Genomic DNA, 12,422 nt, shown 5'->3' with positions numbered 1-12,422 from the left:
ACCTAAATGTCACAGGTTCTCACATCCACCTAAGGGCACTACAAATCCAGACACTTGAAAGATGAGTGCAATACTTGCTGATAAAACTGCACATCTGGAAAGAAGTAATAAAATATGTGTTTATTTATAAATCTAAGAAGTTGTTACGTTCAATAAACTATTGTCAATCTGTAACATCATCAGATTCAATAGTTTACAGAATGAGAGTTTGATCATGAATATGGTCTTTGTTATGGTGCATGAGGAAAATATCTTGGTAAAGCACATCATATATATATAATATATATAATATATATACATATGCATAAATAGCTCACATTGTCTTATAATTCAACAAAAACCTATAAGGGTCGCCCTTTTGGGGCAGGGATGAGAAAAATTCTTTTCTCTCGGAGTATTGCACAACTTTGGAACTTTCTGCCTCAGAAGGCAATAGAGGTGAGATAATTTAATATTTTTAAGGAGGAGGTACATAGATTCTTGATTCTTGGACGGTGTCAAATACCTTGCAACAGTTTCCTACATTTACAATAGTTCTCAGCTGACTGTAAACTTGCATCCTACGTTTTAGCACTCAGAAATTATATTTCTGGTGTACTATACCAACTTATTTAAGTCACTTTGAAAATTCTCCTCATTGAGACCTGAACGTATTTTCTGTATCTTTGAATGCATTTCTATGCCAAAAGAATTGGTCTCATTAAAGAATTGTGAAGCTTCCACATCCTGTGCCCAATGGGCATAAACGATGATGTGATGGATTAAATTTTAATTTTCGTATATAAAGAGGATCTTAAAAAAGATGTGATGTACGTTTTGTGTTTCACCATGCTCTGTTTGTTTATTATGATCTCTGCTTGTTTATTTCATTTTTGCATTTTGGTATGAGCTGGTGAGCTTGGCGTGAAATTTTGGCATGATTACTGGTTGGCAATGTTGGTGCAGAAACCGGAGCAGGAACTGTTGTACTACATGTGGAGAGATGGTAACTTAGACTATTCGCTATTGAAACCATTCATAGAGCAATATGAGCTTTGGAATTCCTTGCTTTGCACAGGTGACAATTGAGACAGGAAAAAGAGACAAATATACCTTTGTATATAATATGTGCTCAGTTTCCTTTTCAACAAGAGCCTTTTCAGCTAACTGGAAAGTAATTAAGAAAGCAACTGACTTTAATTGCATTTATATATTTCCAACTTTGTACCTGAATTTAAGATGGTAAACTGAGTGTATTAGTTACAGCAGCCAGTAGCTTGTTTATACTGTCTGGCTGTATGTTAAATTCTCTGGTCTACAGATCATGAGCGTGGGTGTGTAAATGATTTTTAAATCATGCATATATACTGCAAGATGCATATTGCATGTTGTGTTAAATCCAATTGGTTCAAGAGGGCCTTACACAATCCATTCTGGGATCACTTTGGATTGCTAGTCATTGTTCTGTCGCTGCAAAGCAGAAGTTGTTTCGTGGAGACAACAACTGACAATTTAACTGCATCCTTCAATTCCATTTTGTTTTAATTCAGACTTCTATGCTTAGAATGCCACCTACTGGTGAAAGTGCGAGTTTGATTCCATCATCAATAGCACAAAATGGAATGAAATAAAAATCTAATTATTTTAATATTAATTAGTTAAATATTATTTTGTAATATTATTATTACACATTTTTTCTTATATATGTTGTTTGATATGACAAATCAAATGTGGTGTAACCTGTTTATAAACACATGCTTATCTATATTATGAAATGCAGCATTCAAAGTTTCACTGTAAGGTAACACAATTGGCCTGGGACCTCGCAATGTTTAATAATACTACTGCGCAGCGCAATGAGTTGTAGCGCGACTAGAATTACTACATTTGGTTTTGCAAATATATCCAACAACGTCCTGCCACAGGAGCAGCCACAGGCCATAATTGACTCTTGTTTTGCTACAATGTAGAAGCGATTAATGGAATCTAAATGCATTAGCTAACCCAGTTTGCATTATGATCAAGAAGACAAGTGACTGTTTCTATCACATGTCCCACCCCTGCACAATACTCATGGAGTATCCTTTCTTTCAAAATTGTCCTTGTGAGTTAGGTACTGCGTTATGGAACAACAGTAGGGTCTGCACGCAACAACAGCCAATCATTCTTGGACTACCACCTATGTCCCTTTTGCAAGAGAAATGGCAAAATGTGTTTCCTCTTCTAAATTAATAAATGCTTTTGCAGTATGTGTTTTTGTGTCGATGTAAGCACAAAGTGATAATGGTCCTGTTTGCTGTGATGAGGTTAGTAGTTTATAAGAGCCTTGCTCACCCAGCGCAGAGCAATGTTTGCTTTCAAATCCTTGTGCAATGGTTCAATTTGGGGTCCCTACATTTAACGATACTGTACAATGATACCAGATACTACCTACTGAACCTTGTGTCAAACATGCTCTGGGCGGCATGGTGGCATACTGGCTTTCACTGCTGCCTCACACCACCAGGGACCCAGGTCCAATTCCGGCCTTGGATAACTGTGTGTGGAGTTTGCACTTTCTCCCCGTGTCTGCGTGGGTTTCCTCCGGTTGCTCCAGTTTCCTCCCACAGCCTAAATATGTGCAGGTTAAGTGGACTGGCAATGTTCAATTGCCCCTTAGTGCATAAAGATGTGCAGATTAGTTGTGGGATGGCAGGGAGAAGGCAGAGCAGTGGGCCTATGTAAGGTGCTCTTTCAAAAGGGTCGGTGTAGACTCGATGGGCCGAATGGCCTCTTTCTGCACTGTAGGAATTCCATAAGGTATATTTGAAATAGGTAATAAAAATTAGATGACAAAATGATCGGGAATTGGTTCGTGTTTGATAAATCTGATAGAATTTATTGAGGAAGTGAGAGATACTTGATGGATCTTTTTAAAAAGGTGACAAAGAAAATTGATGAGGGTAAGGCTGTGCATGTAGTTTATATGGACTTTTTAAGGTGTTTGACAATGTCCCACATGGCAGACTGGTTCAAAAACTAAAATCACATGGGATTCGGGGTGGAATAGCTTGATGGATACAGAACTGGCTAGGTTATAGAAGAGAGAGAGTAGTGGTAGAAGGGCATTTTTCAGAATGGAGATCTGTAGCTAGTGACGTTCTGCAGGGACCTCTGTTGTTTGTAGTATAATTAAATGATCGGGAGGAAAATGTGGGTGGTCTGATTAGTTATTTTGCAGATGACATGAAGATTGGCAGAGTTGCTGACAGTGCCGAGGATTGTCAGAGGATACAACAGGATATAGATAGATTGGAGACTGGGGCACAGAAATGGCAGATGGATTTTAATCCGGACAAATGAGAGGTGATGTATTTTGGAGGATCAAATCTAGATATAAATTACACTGTAAATGACAGAACCCTTAGGAACATTAACATATAAAGGGATCTGGGTGTGCAGGTCCAGAGTTCCCTAAAAGTGGCAACGCAGGTGGCCAAGGTGATTAAGAAGGCATACGACATGCTTGTCTTCATCAGCCAGGGCAGGAGTTGGGAAATCACATTGCAGCTAGATAAAACCTTGGTTCAGCCGTATTGTGTGTAGATCTGGTCAATATGCTAAGGTGGAGTATTGGGCATCCGGCCAAAATCAAGATCACGCCCGCCACCAAATCAAACGCCTTGCCCCGCTCCTTCGCTGGTGGCGATACCGAGGTCCCGCGCCAACAGCAGCATGCAAAACTAGCATTTGCATGCATTTAAATATCATCAGCATGTTTGACCCAGTATGCTCCGGGCCTCCGAAATTCTCCACTACTCTCAGGCGAAATCACACGAGCACGATTTACTATAGTCATTTACAAATGGGAACTGGGCACCATGGCTGCTGAGGAGGAGAGAGGAGGTAAGTAAAGTTTTTAAAAAGTGTTCAAAATGTTATCGCTTGCTGGGGGGTGGCTGCCATGGCTGGGTGGACTAGTGGGGAGAAACTTGCTGACAGGTCTGTCAAGTCAGGATGTCTGCCTCAGGATTAGGGTGGCCTGGCTCAGATTGCCATTGCTGCAGTATTTGTTTTAAATAGATTCATTTGGTACAAATTACAGGCTCCTGGCTTCTCACTCTGCTGACTGCTCACTGTGTCCTCGAAATATTCACAGAGCCTCTGGTCATTTGGGAGCCCAGCCAGGCCGCCCCTCTGGAAACCCTCAGACCCCAGAACCCATCACGTCGATGGGCGTGGCCAAGCTCAATCAGTGACACACCAGGTGCTGTCACTCCTCAGCGCGTTCATCAGAAGCACAGTCCCGCCGCAGGGGAAGCAGGGGAATAGCAGAGCTCATCCAAAGCAAAGGACACATGCACTGTCATCCCGTCCTGTGGATCCTATCTCTGCGTCTGCACCTCCACCATCTGGTCCTCTGGATTGACCTGGGACTGTGAGTGGGGGCGAGGTATGCCACACGGGGCGGCCTGGTCTGTTGGTGATTCTGCAAGGCAAGACAAGAGACGTAATGAGATCTTGGGGAAGAGTGGTCTTGGGGAAGAGAGGTGATTCACTCTAGGGACATCGTTTTGCATTAGGGGCTCACTTGGTTGTCACATGCCGACCTCCGCTTTGGAGATAGTCCACTCCTGTACCTCCCTGGCTAACTCCATCACCCGCTGCTTGGCGGGGGTGAGAGCCTTGGCATCCAGAATGCCCCCTCCAGTCTTCTCCTGCTCTCTTCTGTTATGCGCCGTCTTGTCTTGCGGGCACATAAAGGACATGGTAAGATCCATGGTGGAGGGTTACACAGAGGGTCTGTAGCTGGTGGAATCTGTGTGCAAGGCACCTGGCCAGAGAGGACAATCCAGGTGCTGGGATTTAGTGCAGGGTGGGATGTGAGGGAGTTGCAGGCAGGTGAGTTTTGATTTGCCTCTAGGGGGGTGGGTGATGTGAGGAGTGAGGGACGGGAGCGATGCCAGGGGAACAGAGGTGGTGAATCACTCGAGCCGCTCTAAGGAGGTTGTTCATCTTCTTGTGGCACTGCGTGCCAGTCCTGGCAAGGTTCACAGTAATCACAGCCTCAGTCACCTCCGCCCAGGCCTGATTAGGGATAGCCGGCTGGAGCTCCTGCCCACCATGGAGAGAGGATGTCTCGCCTCTCCTCCAACGCAGCCAACATTCGATCAAACTCAGCGTTCGCAAATCACGGGGCAGCTCTTCTTTGGGCAAAGGATAAAAGCAAATTGCTGCAGATGCTGGAATCTGAAACCAAAAGAGAAAATGCTGGAAAATCTCAACATCTGTAGGGAGAGAAAAGAGCTGACTTGTCGAGTCCAGATGACCCTTTGCCAAAGTTAAAAGGCATAGAAAATGGGAGATATATATACTGTGGGGTGAGTGAATGAAAGGTGAGTGATAGCCACAGAAACCAAGGAAAAAGTGCTAATGGCAGACCTCAAAGAGAATAAAAGGTGTGAAAGGCCAAACAGCAGAGAAACTAAGATCAGAGGTTAAACTGTGACAGATGGAGATGTGGGGGGGGGGGGGGGGGGGGGGGGGACATGGGTGGGAGAGAGGTAAAATGAGAAAAAGGGAAAGCAAAGGGGAGAAAAGGTAAGGAAAGGCGGGATAAGATAGGGGGAATCAGTGGGGAGAAAATATATATAAAGAAAGACAAGAAAGAAATAAAAGGTAAAAGACAGTTAATATGAAATGGAATGAAAACAAAGGGTTGAGGTTGGGTAGAGCTTATCTGAAGTTGTTGAATTCGATGTTGAGACCAGAAGGCTGTAGCACAGAACAGTACAGCACAGAACAGGCCCTTCGGCCCTCGATGTTGTACCGAGCCTTGATCACCCTACTCAAACCCACGTATCCACCCTATACCCGTAACCCAACAACCCCCCCCCCCCCCCCCCCTAACCTTACTTTTTAGGACACTACGGGCAATTTAGCATGGCCAATCCACCTAACCCGCACATCTTTGGACTGTGGGAGGAAACCGGAGCACCCGGAGGAACCCACGCACACACGGGGAGGACGTGCAGACTCCGCACAGACAGTGACCCAGCCGGGAATCGAACCTTGGACCCTGGAGCTGTGAAGCATTTATGCTAACCACCATGCTACCGTGCTGCCCGTAGCGTGCCTAACCGGAAGATGAGATGTTGTTCCTCCAGTTTGTGTTGAGCTTCACTGGAACATTGCAGCAGGCCAATGACACGTGGGCATGGGAACAGGGTATTTTGTTAAAATGGCATGCAACGGGAAGGTCTGGCTCCTGAATGCGCACAGACAGAAGGTGCTCAGCAAAGCGATCACCCAGTCTGTGTTTGGTCTCTCCGATATAGAGGAGACCACTTTGAGAGCAGCCTATGCAATAGACCAGATTGAAAGGGATGCAAGTGAAACGCTGCTTAACCTGGAATGAGTGTTTTGGTCCTGGGATGTTAAGCATGGAAGAGGTAAAGGGGCAGGTGTTACACCTTCTGTGATTGCATGGGAAGGTGCCATGGGTGATGGGAGAGGTGTTGGGTATGGTGAAGGAGTGGACTAAATTATTCCGTAGAGAATGATCTCTGCGGAATGCTGACAGAGGGAGTGAGGGGAAGATGTGTTTGGTGGTGGCATCACGCTGGAGTTGGCGAAAATGGTGGAAGATTATTCTTTGCATCCGGAGGCTGGTGGGGTGAAATATGAGAACGAGGAGAACTCTATCCTTGTTCTGGGAAGGAGGGTAGTGGCGCGGGAGATGGACCACCACGCTTTTGAGAGCCCTGTCAGCAACTGTAGGTGGGAACCAACAGTTGAGGAAGAAGGAACACGTTTTTGAAGCACCACTTTTTCTGGGCTATCTTCTTGGCTGGAATGAGAGTGTGTGGGAAGTGGAGTGTTTATAAGCAGCTCCAGCTTGTCAAGCCCACCAGCGTCAATTCCAGTCCAGGTGAATCTGATGCCAGCAGGAATGGGAATTGCTCTAGATTCATTCGGGCAGAGTGCTGGCCCATTAGTATGTCCTGAATGGGAACACGAACCACATGCGATTCGATCCCGGCATCAACATTTAGACTTCCAAATGTAGAATTTCACTCATCCTCTCCACATCCACACTGTGAATAGCCCTCAGGATCTCAAAGCAATCAAGTCGCCTTAGTCTTCTAAACTCTAATGGATACAAACCTAACCTCTCCAAACTTTCCTCATAAGACAACCTCTCCATTCCTGACATTAGTCTAGTAAATCTTCTCTGAACTGCTTCTAATGCATTTAAATCTTTCCTTAATTAAGGAGACCAAGACTGTACACAATACTCCAGATGTGGTCTCACCAATGCCATGTACAACTGAGGCATAATCTCCCTACTTTTGTAATCAATTCTCCTCACAATTAACAACAACATTCTATTAGCTTTCCTAATTACTGCTGTACCTGTATACCAGCCTTTTGTGATTCATGTCCAAGAACACCCAGATCCCTTCACACCGCAGAACTCTGCAATCTCTCATACTTCAGATAATAATCTTTTTTATTCTTCCTGCCAAAATGGACAATTTCACATTTGCCTACATTATGTGCAATGAGAACAAAGTGGACACATGGGATTAGGACTGCTGCTCATCGGCAGGATAAACATCAATGTGGACTCATATTCACGTTGCAATTTCTATATAATTATTTCATGATGGCCGCCCATGTCCTCTGAGTGGCCTTACCACTCAACTCCGAAAGAAGCTTTTTACTGAGTCCTCATGTCACCTGTTACCATTAACTGGACCGGATCTCTATCAGTCATAATTCATGCCTTCTGCTATTTCTCGCAGAATTTGTGTAGAACAGAGATGAATTAGTCAACCATGCACTATTTATCCTAGCCTTTTGTTGGACAATACTTGCAGCTTCTTTCTGACTGGCATCAAAGTTGTGAATGCCATGGTGCACCTCAACTTTGAACCACGCAGACAAAATCTGGCTAAGAAAGGACAGAAATGCTAACTCAAAATGTGGATGCCTGTATACTAAGTGCCATTTTGTTTACTACTTTTAAGGAAGAATTAGTGGACAGCAGGACTTAATTGTTAGATCTGGGAGTATAAACATTTAGGAATGCGACTCAGGTGCCTGAATCATCTGTATCTGCACCACAAATGAACATAGCCATTCAAAAGAAGTGCTGTTAATAGCAGGAGAGGTTAGAAACTACATTTAGAAGACTTCTGATGGTGGGGATGTATTGAGCAGTCGCATAAAAGGTCGCTCCCCCTATAGACTTCAACCTCGGTCCTTTTGACACTAAAATCGATGGCTGAGTAAACAAATCCCCCTCACCCTCACCTTGGAACATCGAACATCTAAGTGTTGCTCTTTTATAACCACAGTGTGTTTACCCCGTATACGATGGACAAATGATCACACAAGTTGTTTAGTACAATAATACTTTATTTGACATACACACAAGATTGTTTACTTAATTAATCACATGTCATGCACATTTGGACTATAACTAACATGTTTAAATTACCTTGACATAACTTGGAGGTGACCGGCAGATACAGAGTCGATAAGGCCTTATCTGGTTCCAGTAGTCTGACGGAGGCTGCAGTTCTTGTAGGTAGTCTGTGTTTGGTCGTCGCCCTTCGGTGGATGGCGTGGGCCCTTGAACTTGGCTGGTGTTGGTAGCTGTCCTGCTGCAGTTGAAGGGGCAGTCGAAAGACAACGAGGATGGCCTGCGAAGTTCCTTTTATCCTCCTATCTTTCGCGCCCATTTGGGCAGTCCCAGGTGAAGGTCCAATGGATTGATAGGGTCTCGTTCACCCTAATCGATCCTGACCAATTAGGGCGGACGCCATGATGGCTGGGTGGGTCCCGGCCGGCCATGGCCGTTAGTGTCCAAAGCACGTGGGCCTTACCAAAGAAGGAAAGCAGGTGCCGCTGAGTCTGCCACTTATTGTTAGTTTCTACCTGGAGCCCATTATCCTGGGAAGACCTCCAAATGCCCTTTTGCTGGTGTGATTTTCTGCAGAAAAAGTAAGAAGTCTTACAACACCAGGTTAAAGTCCAACAGGTTTGTTTCAAACACGAGCTTTCGGAGCACGGCTCCTTCTTCAGGTGAATCGAAGTCTTACAACACCAGGTTAAAGTCCAACAGATTTGTTTCAAACACGAGCTTTCAGAGCACGGCTCCTTCTTCAGGTGAAGGAGGAGCCGTGCTCCGAAAGCTCGTGTTTGAAACAAACCTGTTGGACTTTAACCTGGTGTTGTAAGACTTCTTACTGTGCTCACCCCAGTCCAACGCCGGCATCTCCACATCATTTCTGCAGAAAGTCTAGGCTGCAGTTTGTATATTTGCAGGCTGCAGCCTGTCTGTGTCCTAGCTTGGCCACATTTCCCATCCTTGTTGCGGGTGGCCATTTTAGATGGCCCCGAACAGGTGTCGGAATGTGGCGACTAGGGATTTTTCACAGTAACTTCATTTGAAGCCTACTTGTGACAATAAGCGATTTTCATTTCATTTCATTTTCACATATGGAAATGCCCTCAAACCAGCAAAGCAGCCAAAAAGACAACACGAACATTAAGAGCCAGGAGATGAAGATTGAGGCTATAGATATGAGGCATGAGGCAGAGCAGAACATAAAGGATCAAGCAGATTCACCGATGCAACTGCTGGTCCTCCTGCTGCCAGAACAATGAATGGAGCTCCTGACACAAGAGCTCCTAAAACCTAGGGACTCCATTAAGGAGAACCTCATGGTGACTGTGAAATTGATGGTAGCAGACATTTTTGCCCCCTTCAAGCTAGAGAGGACATAACGTCGATTGGAGACACAGGAGGCGACGGTGCGGGAATTAGAGGTGACCATTGACCAGAGTGATCAGATCACCTAACTCGAAGCAGAGGTGGCAAGGTTGGTGGTGGTCCAGGGAGTGCTCAAGAGAAGGGTGCAAGACCAGGAGAACATGTCTTGCCGCCCAGAACCTTAGAATCGTTGGGCTGTTGGAAGGCACAGCGGTTAGAAACCTAAGGGACTACATGGCACAGATGTTGGGAAAGCTGGTCGGGGGAGAAAACCTGTCCAAGCCCCCTGAGGTGTACAGGGCCCACACACTGGCAGAGGCCCAAGGCAGGAGAACCCCGGGCAGTTATTGCCAAGCTCCACCAATTCCAGGAGAAGGAGCAGATCCTGAATTCGGCAAGGAACATGCGGTCCTGCAAATGGGAAGGACATACGATCTGAATATACCAAGACTTGGGGCCAACCTGGCCAAATGTTGGACCGAGTTCAATGGAGCCAGGGAGCTCTATTCAGGAGCAAGGTGCAGTTTGGGTTGCTGTACCCAGCAAGACGCGGGGTGACTTATGGAAATGAGGAATACTACTTCAGCATGCCGGGAGAAGCAGTGGAGTCTATCCGCAAGAACGGGCTGGGAAAACAGAGACAGTAATGGACACACATGGACCATTGATGATGATTGTGTTTCTTTGTTTCCGAATAACTGAACATCGTTGGGGTGGGGGAGGCAAAGGGGCACGAAGACGAGAAGGTAGCGAGGGGGAGGGGAACAGAATGTGTGGAGAGGGGGAGTCGCTCCCAGCGGGGGAGCCAGAATGCCAGCGAACACAAAATGAAAATGGTGGAAAATATCAGCAGGTCTGGCAGCATCTGTGGGTAGAGAAAATAAATAATGTTTCGAGTCCAGAGGACCCTTTGTCAAAGCTTTGATAAAGAGTCATCTGGACTTGAAACGTTAGCTCTTTTCTATCCCTACAGATGCTGCCAAACCTGCTGAGAATTTCCAGCATTTTCTCTTTGGTTTCAGATTCCAGGATCCACAGTGATTTGCTTTTATGCCAGCGAACATGCTGGTACAGGGAAGTAAGAGGGTAGGGGGGGCACAGCGCAGTTTCCGAAAGGGAGGGAGTGCCCGGCAGAAGGGGAAGGTCACAGGCCTGGGGGAAGGGGGAAAGGATAGGGGATAGATGTGCTGGGGAGGAGGTGGGGAAGCCTATAGAGGCAAAGGGAAGGGGGGACGGTAAGGGCAGAGGGGATTAATTGGGGGAGGGAAGGGGGAAGATAAAATGCTGGTTACAATAGGTCACAAATGGGGATGGCTGGAACAAATAAGTCAACGGCGGCCATCGTGGATGGTTCCCAGAAAAAGGGTCACATTCCCATGGTGAGTATGACTGACCCCGCAGGAGGTGGGGGATGTCAGGTTCGATAGACTGGCCGGTATGAATGATGCATTACAGAACATCTAGTTCTTGACTAGTGAAAATAATGTGTTATAAAACAAATGTGGTAAAGATAATATATATCAAACCACTAACATTAACTAACAATCCTAGAGCTACTGCAAAATACGTCTATCCACCAACACGACTTACTTCCAACTCCCCAAGGCACAGAGTCACATGGAAGGTTTATACTGCCATCAGGTGGTCATAGGTCGTGTTTATTATTATATACAAGATTTCTTATGCATGTCATCACATCCCCTTTCCTTTGGAAATGTAGTTATTTACATTGATTATTTAGTTTTTTACAATTCAATATGATATGCATAAATCTTTACATCTTTAAACTATTTACAGTCTGTCACAAATTCACTCTCTGGTTTACGTCTTAGCCTTGTTGATTTTCTGAGTGGCTGCTGAACTTGTCAAGTTACTTCATCTTCTTTTGTGGCTGTGGGTGCTGCTCGTTGTGCTTCTTATATTGTTATGTCTTTATCCTGTTGTTGTGGCTCTGTATATGGAACTGTATCTTCTTCAGCTGTCTTAGGACTACGCACCACTTCCTCTTGCAGTTGAATCACAAAAGATTGCTGAACTTTCAGCAGAGCTCTTCTGTTTCTCCTTAAGACTATGCCATCAGCCGTCATGATGAGATACGAATTTGGACCTGCTTGTCGCAGTATCTTCGCATACTTTGGTCATGCATTCCTCTTGAAATCTTCCAGTCTGAATGTGTCATCCTGCTGCAACAGTTGGAGTCTTCTCTCTGATCTACCGTAAAATTTCCTTTGCCTCCTTTTTTGAAAGGGCAGTTGCCCCTCTACTTTTGGAGTAACAGACTCTTTTGATAAATTGTACTAAAGCGTCCTACACCGTGTACAGTTTTTTAGGTTCCCGCACTGTGTGCAGCCATTCACTTTCCCGCCAATAGTCTGTGTCTTTGGCTCTTTTTTCTTCCCGCATGCCCCTCATGGATTTTGCTATTGGAGGTTCACACACCCGAGGATCCACAAAGTTTACACCCAAATTCATTTCTTTGTAGTTGTGGAGTTGGTGCTTCCAGGGCTGGTCGGGACGGAATACTACGGTGGTGAATCACAGTAGCATAATTCACACTATATTACTATGTCTCTGTAAGCTTGGCACACGAACAGTTGCGCTGCTCTGTCACTAGGGGGAGATGCACTGGGAGTGTACGGGAGTTTGTACTGGGCTCCACCCTTGGCTCCACCCCCCTAAC

This window comes from Scyliorhinus canicula, chromosome 5 (assembly GCF_902713615.1).
Source record: "Scyliorhinus canicula chromosome 5, sScyCan1.1, whole genome shotgun sequence".
Taxonomy (NCBI): Eukaryota; Metazoa; Chordata; class Chondrichthyes; order Carcharhiniformes; family Scyliorhinidae; genus Scyliorhinus; species Scyliorhinus canicula.
Note: the sequence above shows the minus strand (reverse complement) of the source record.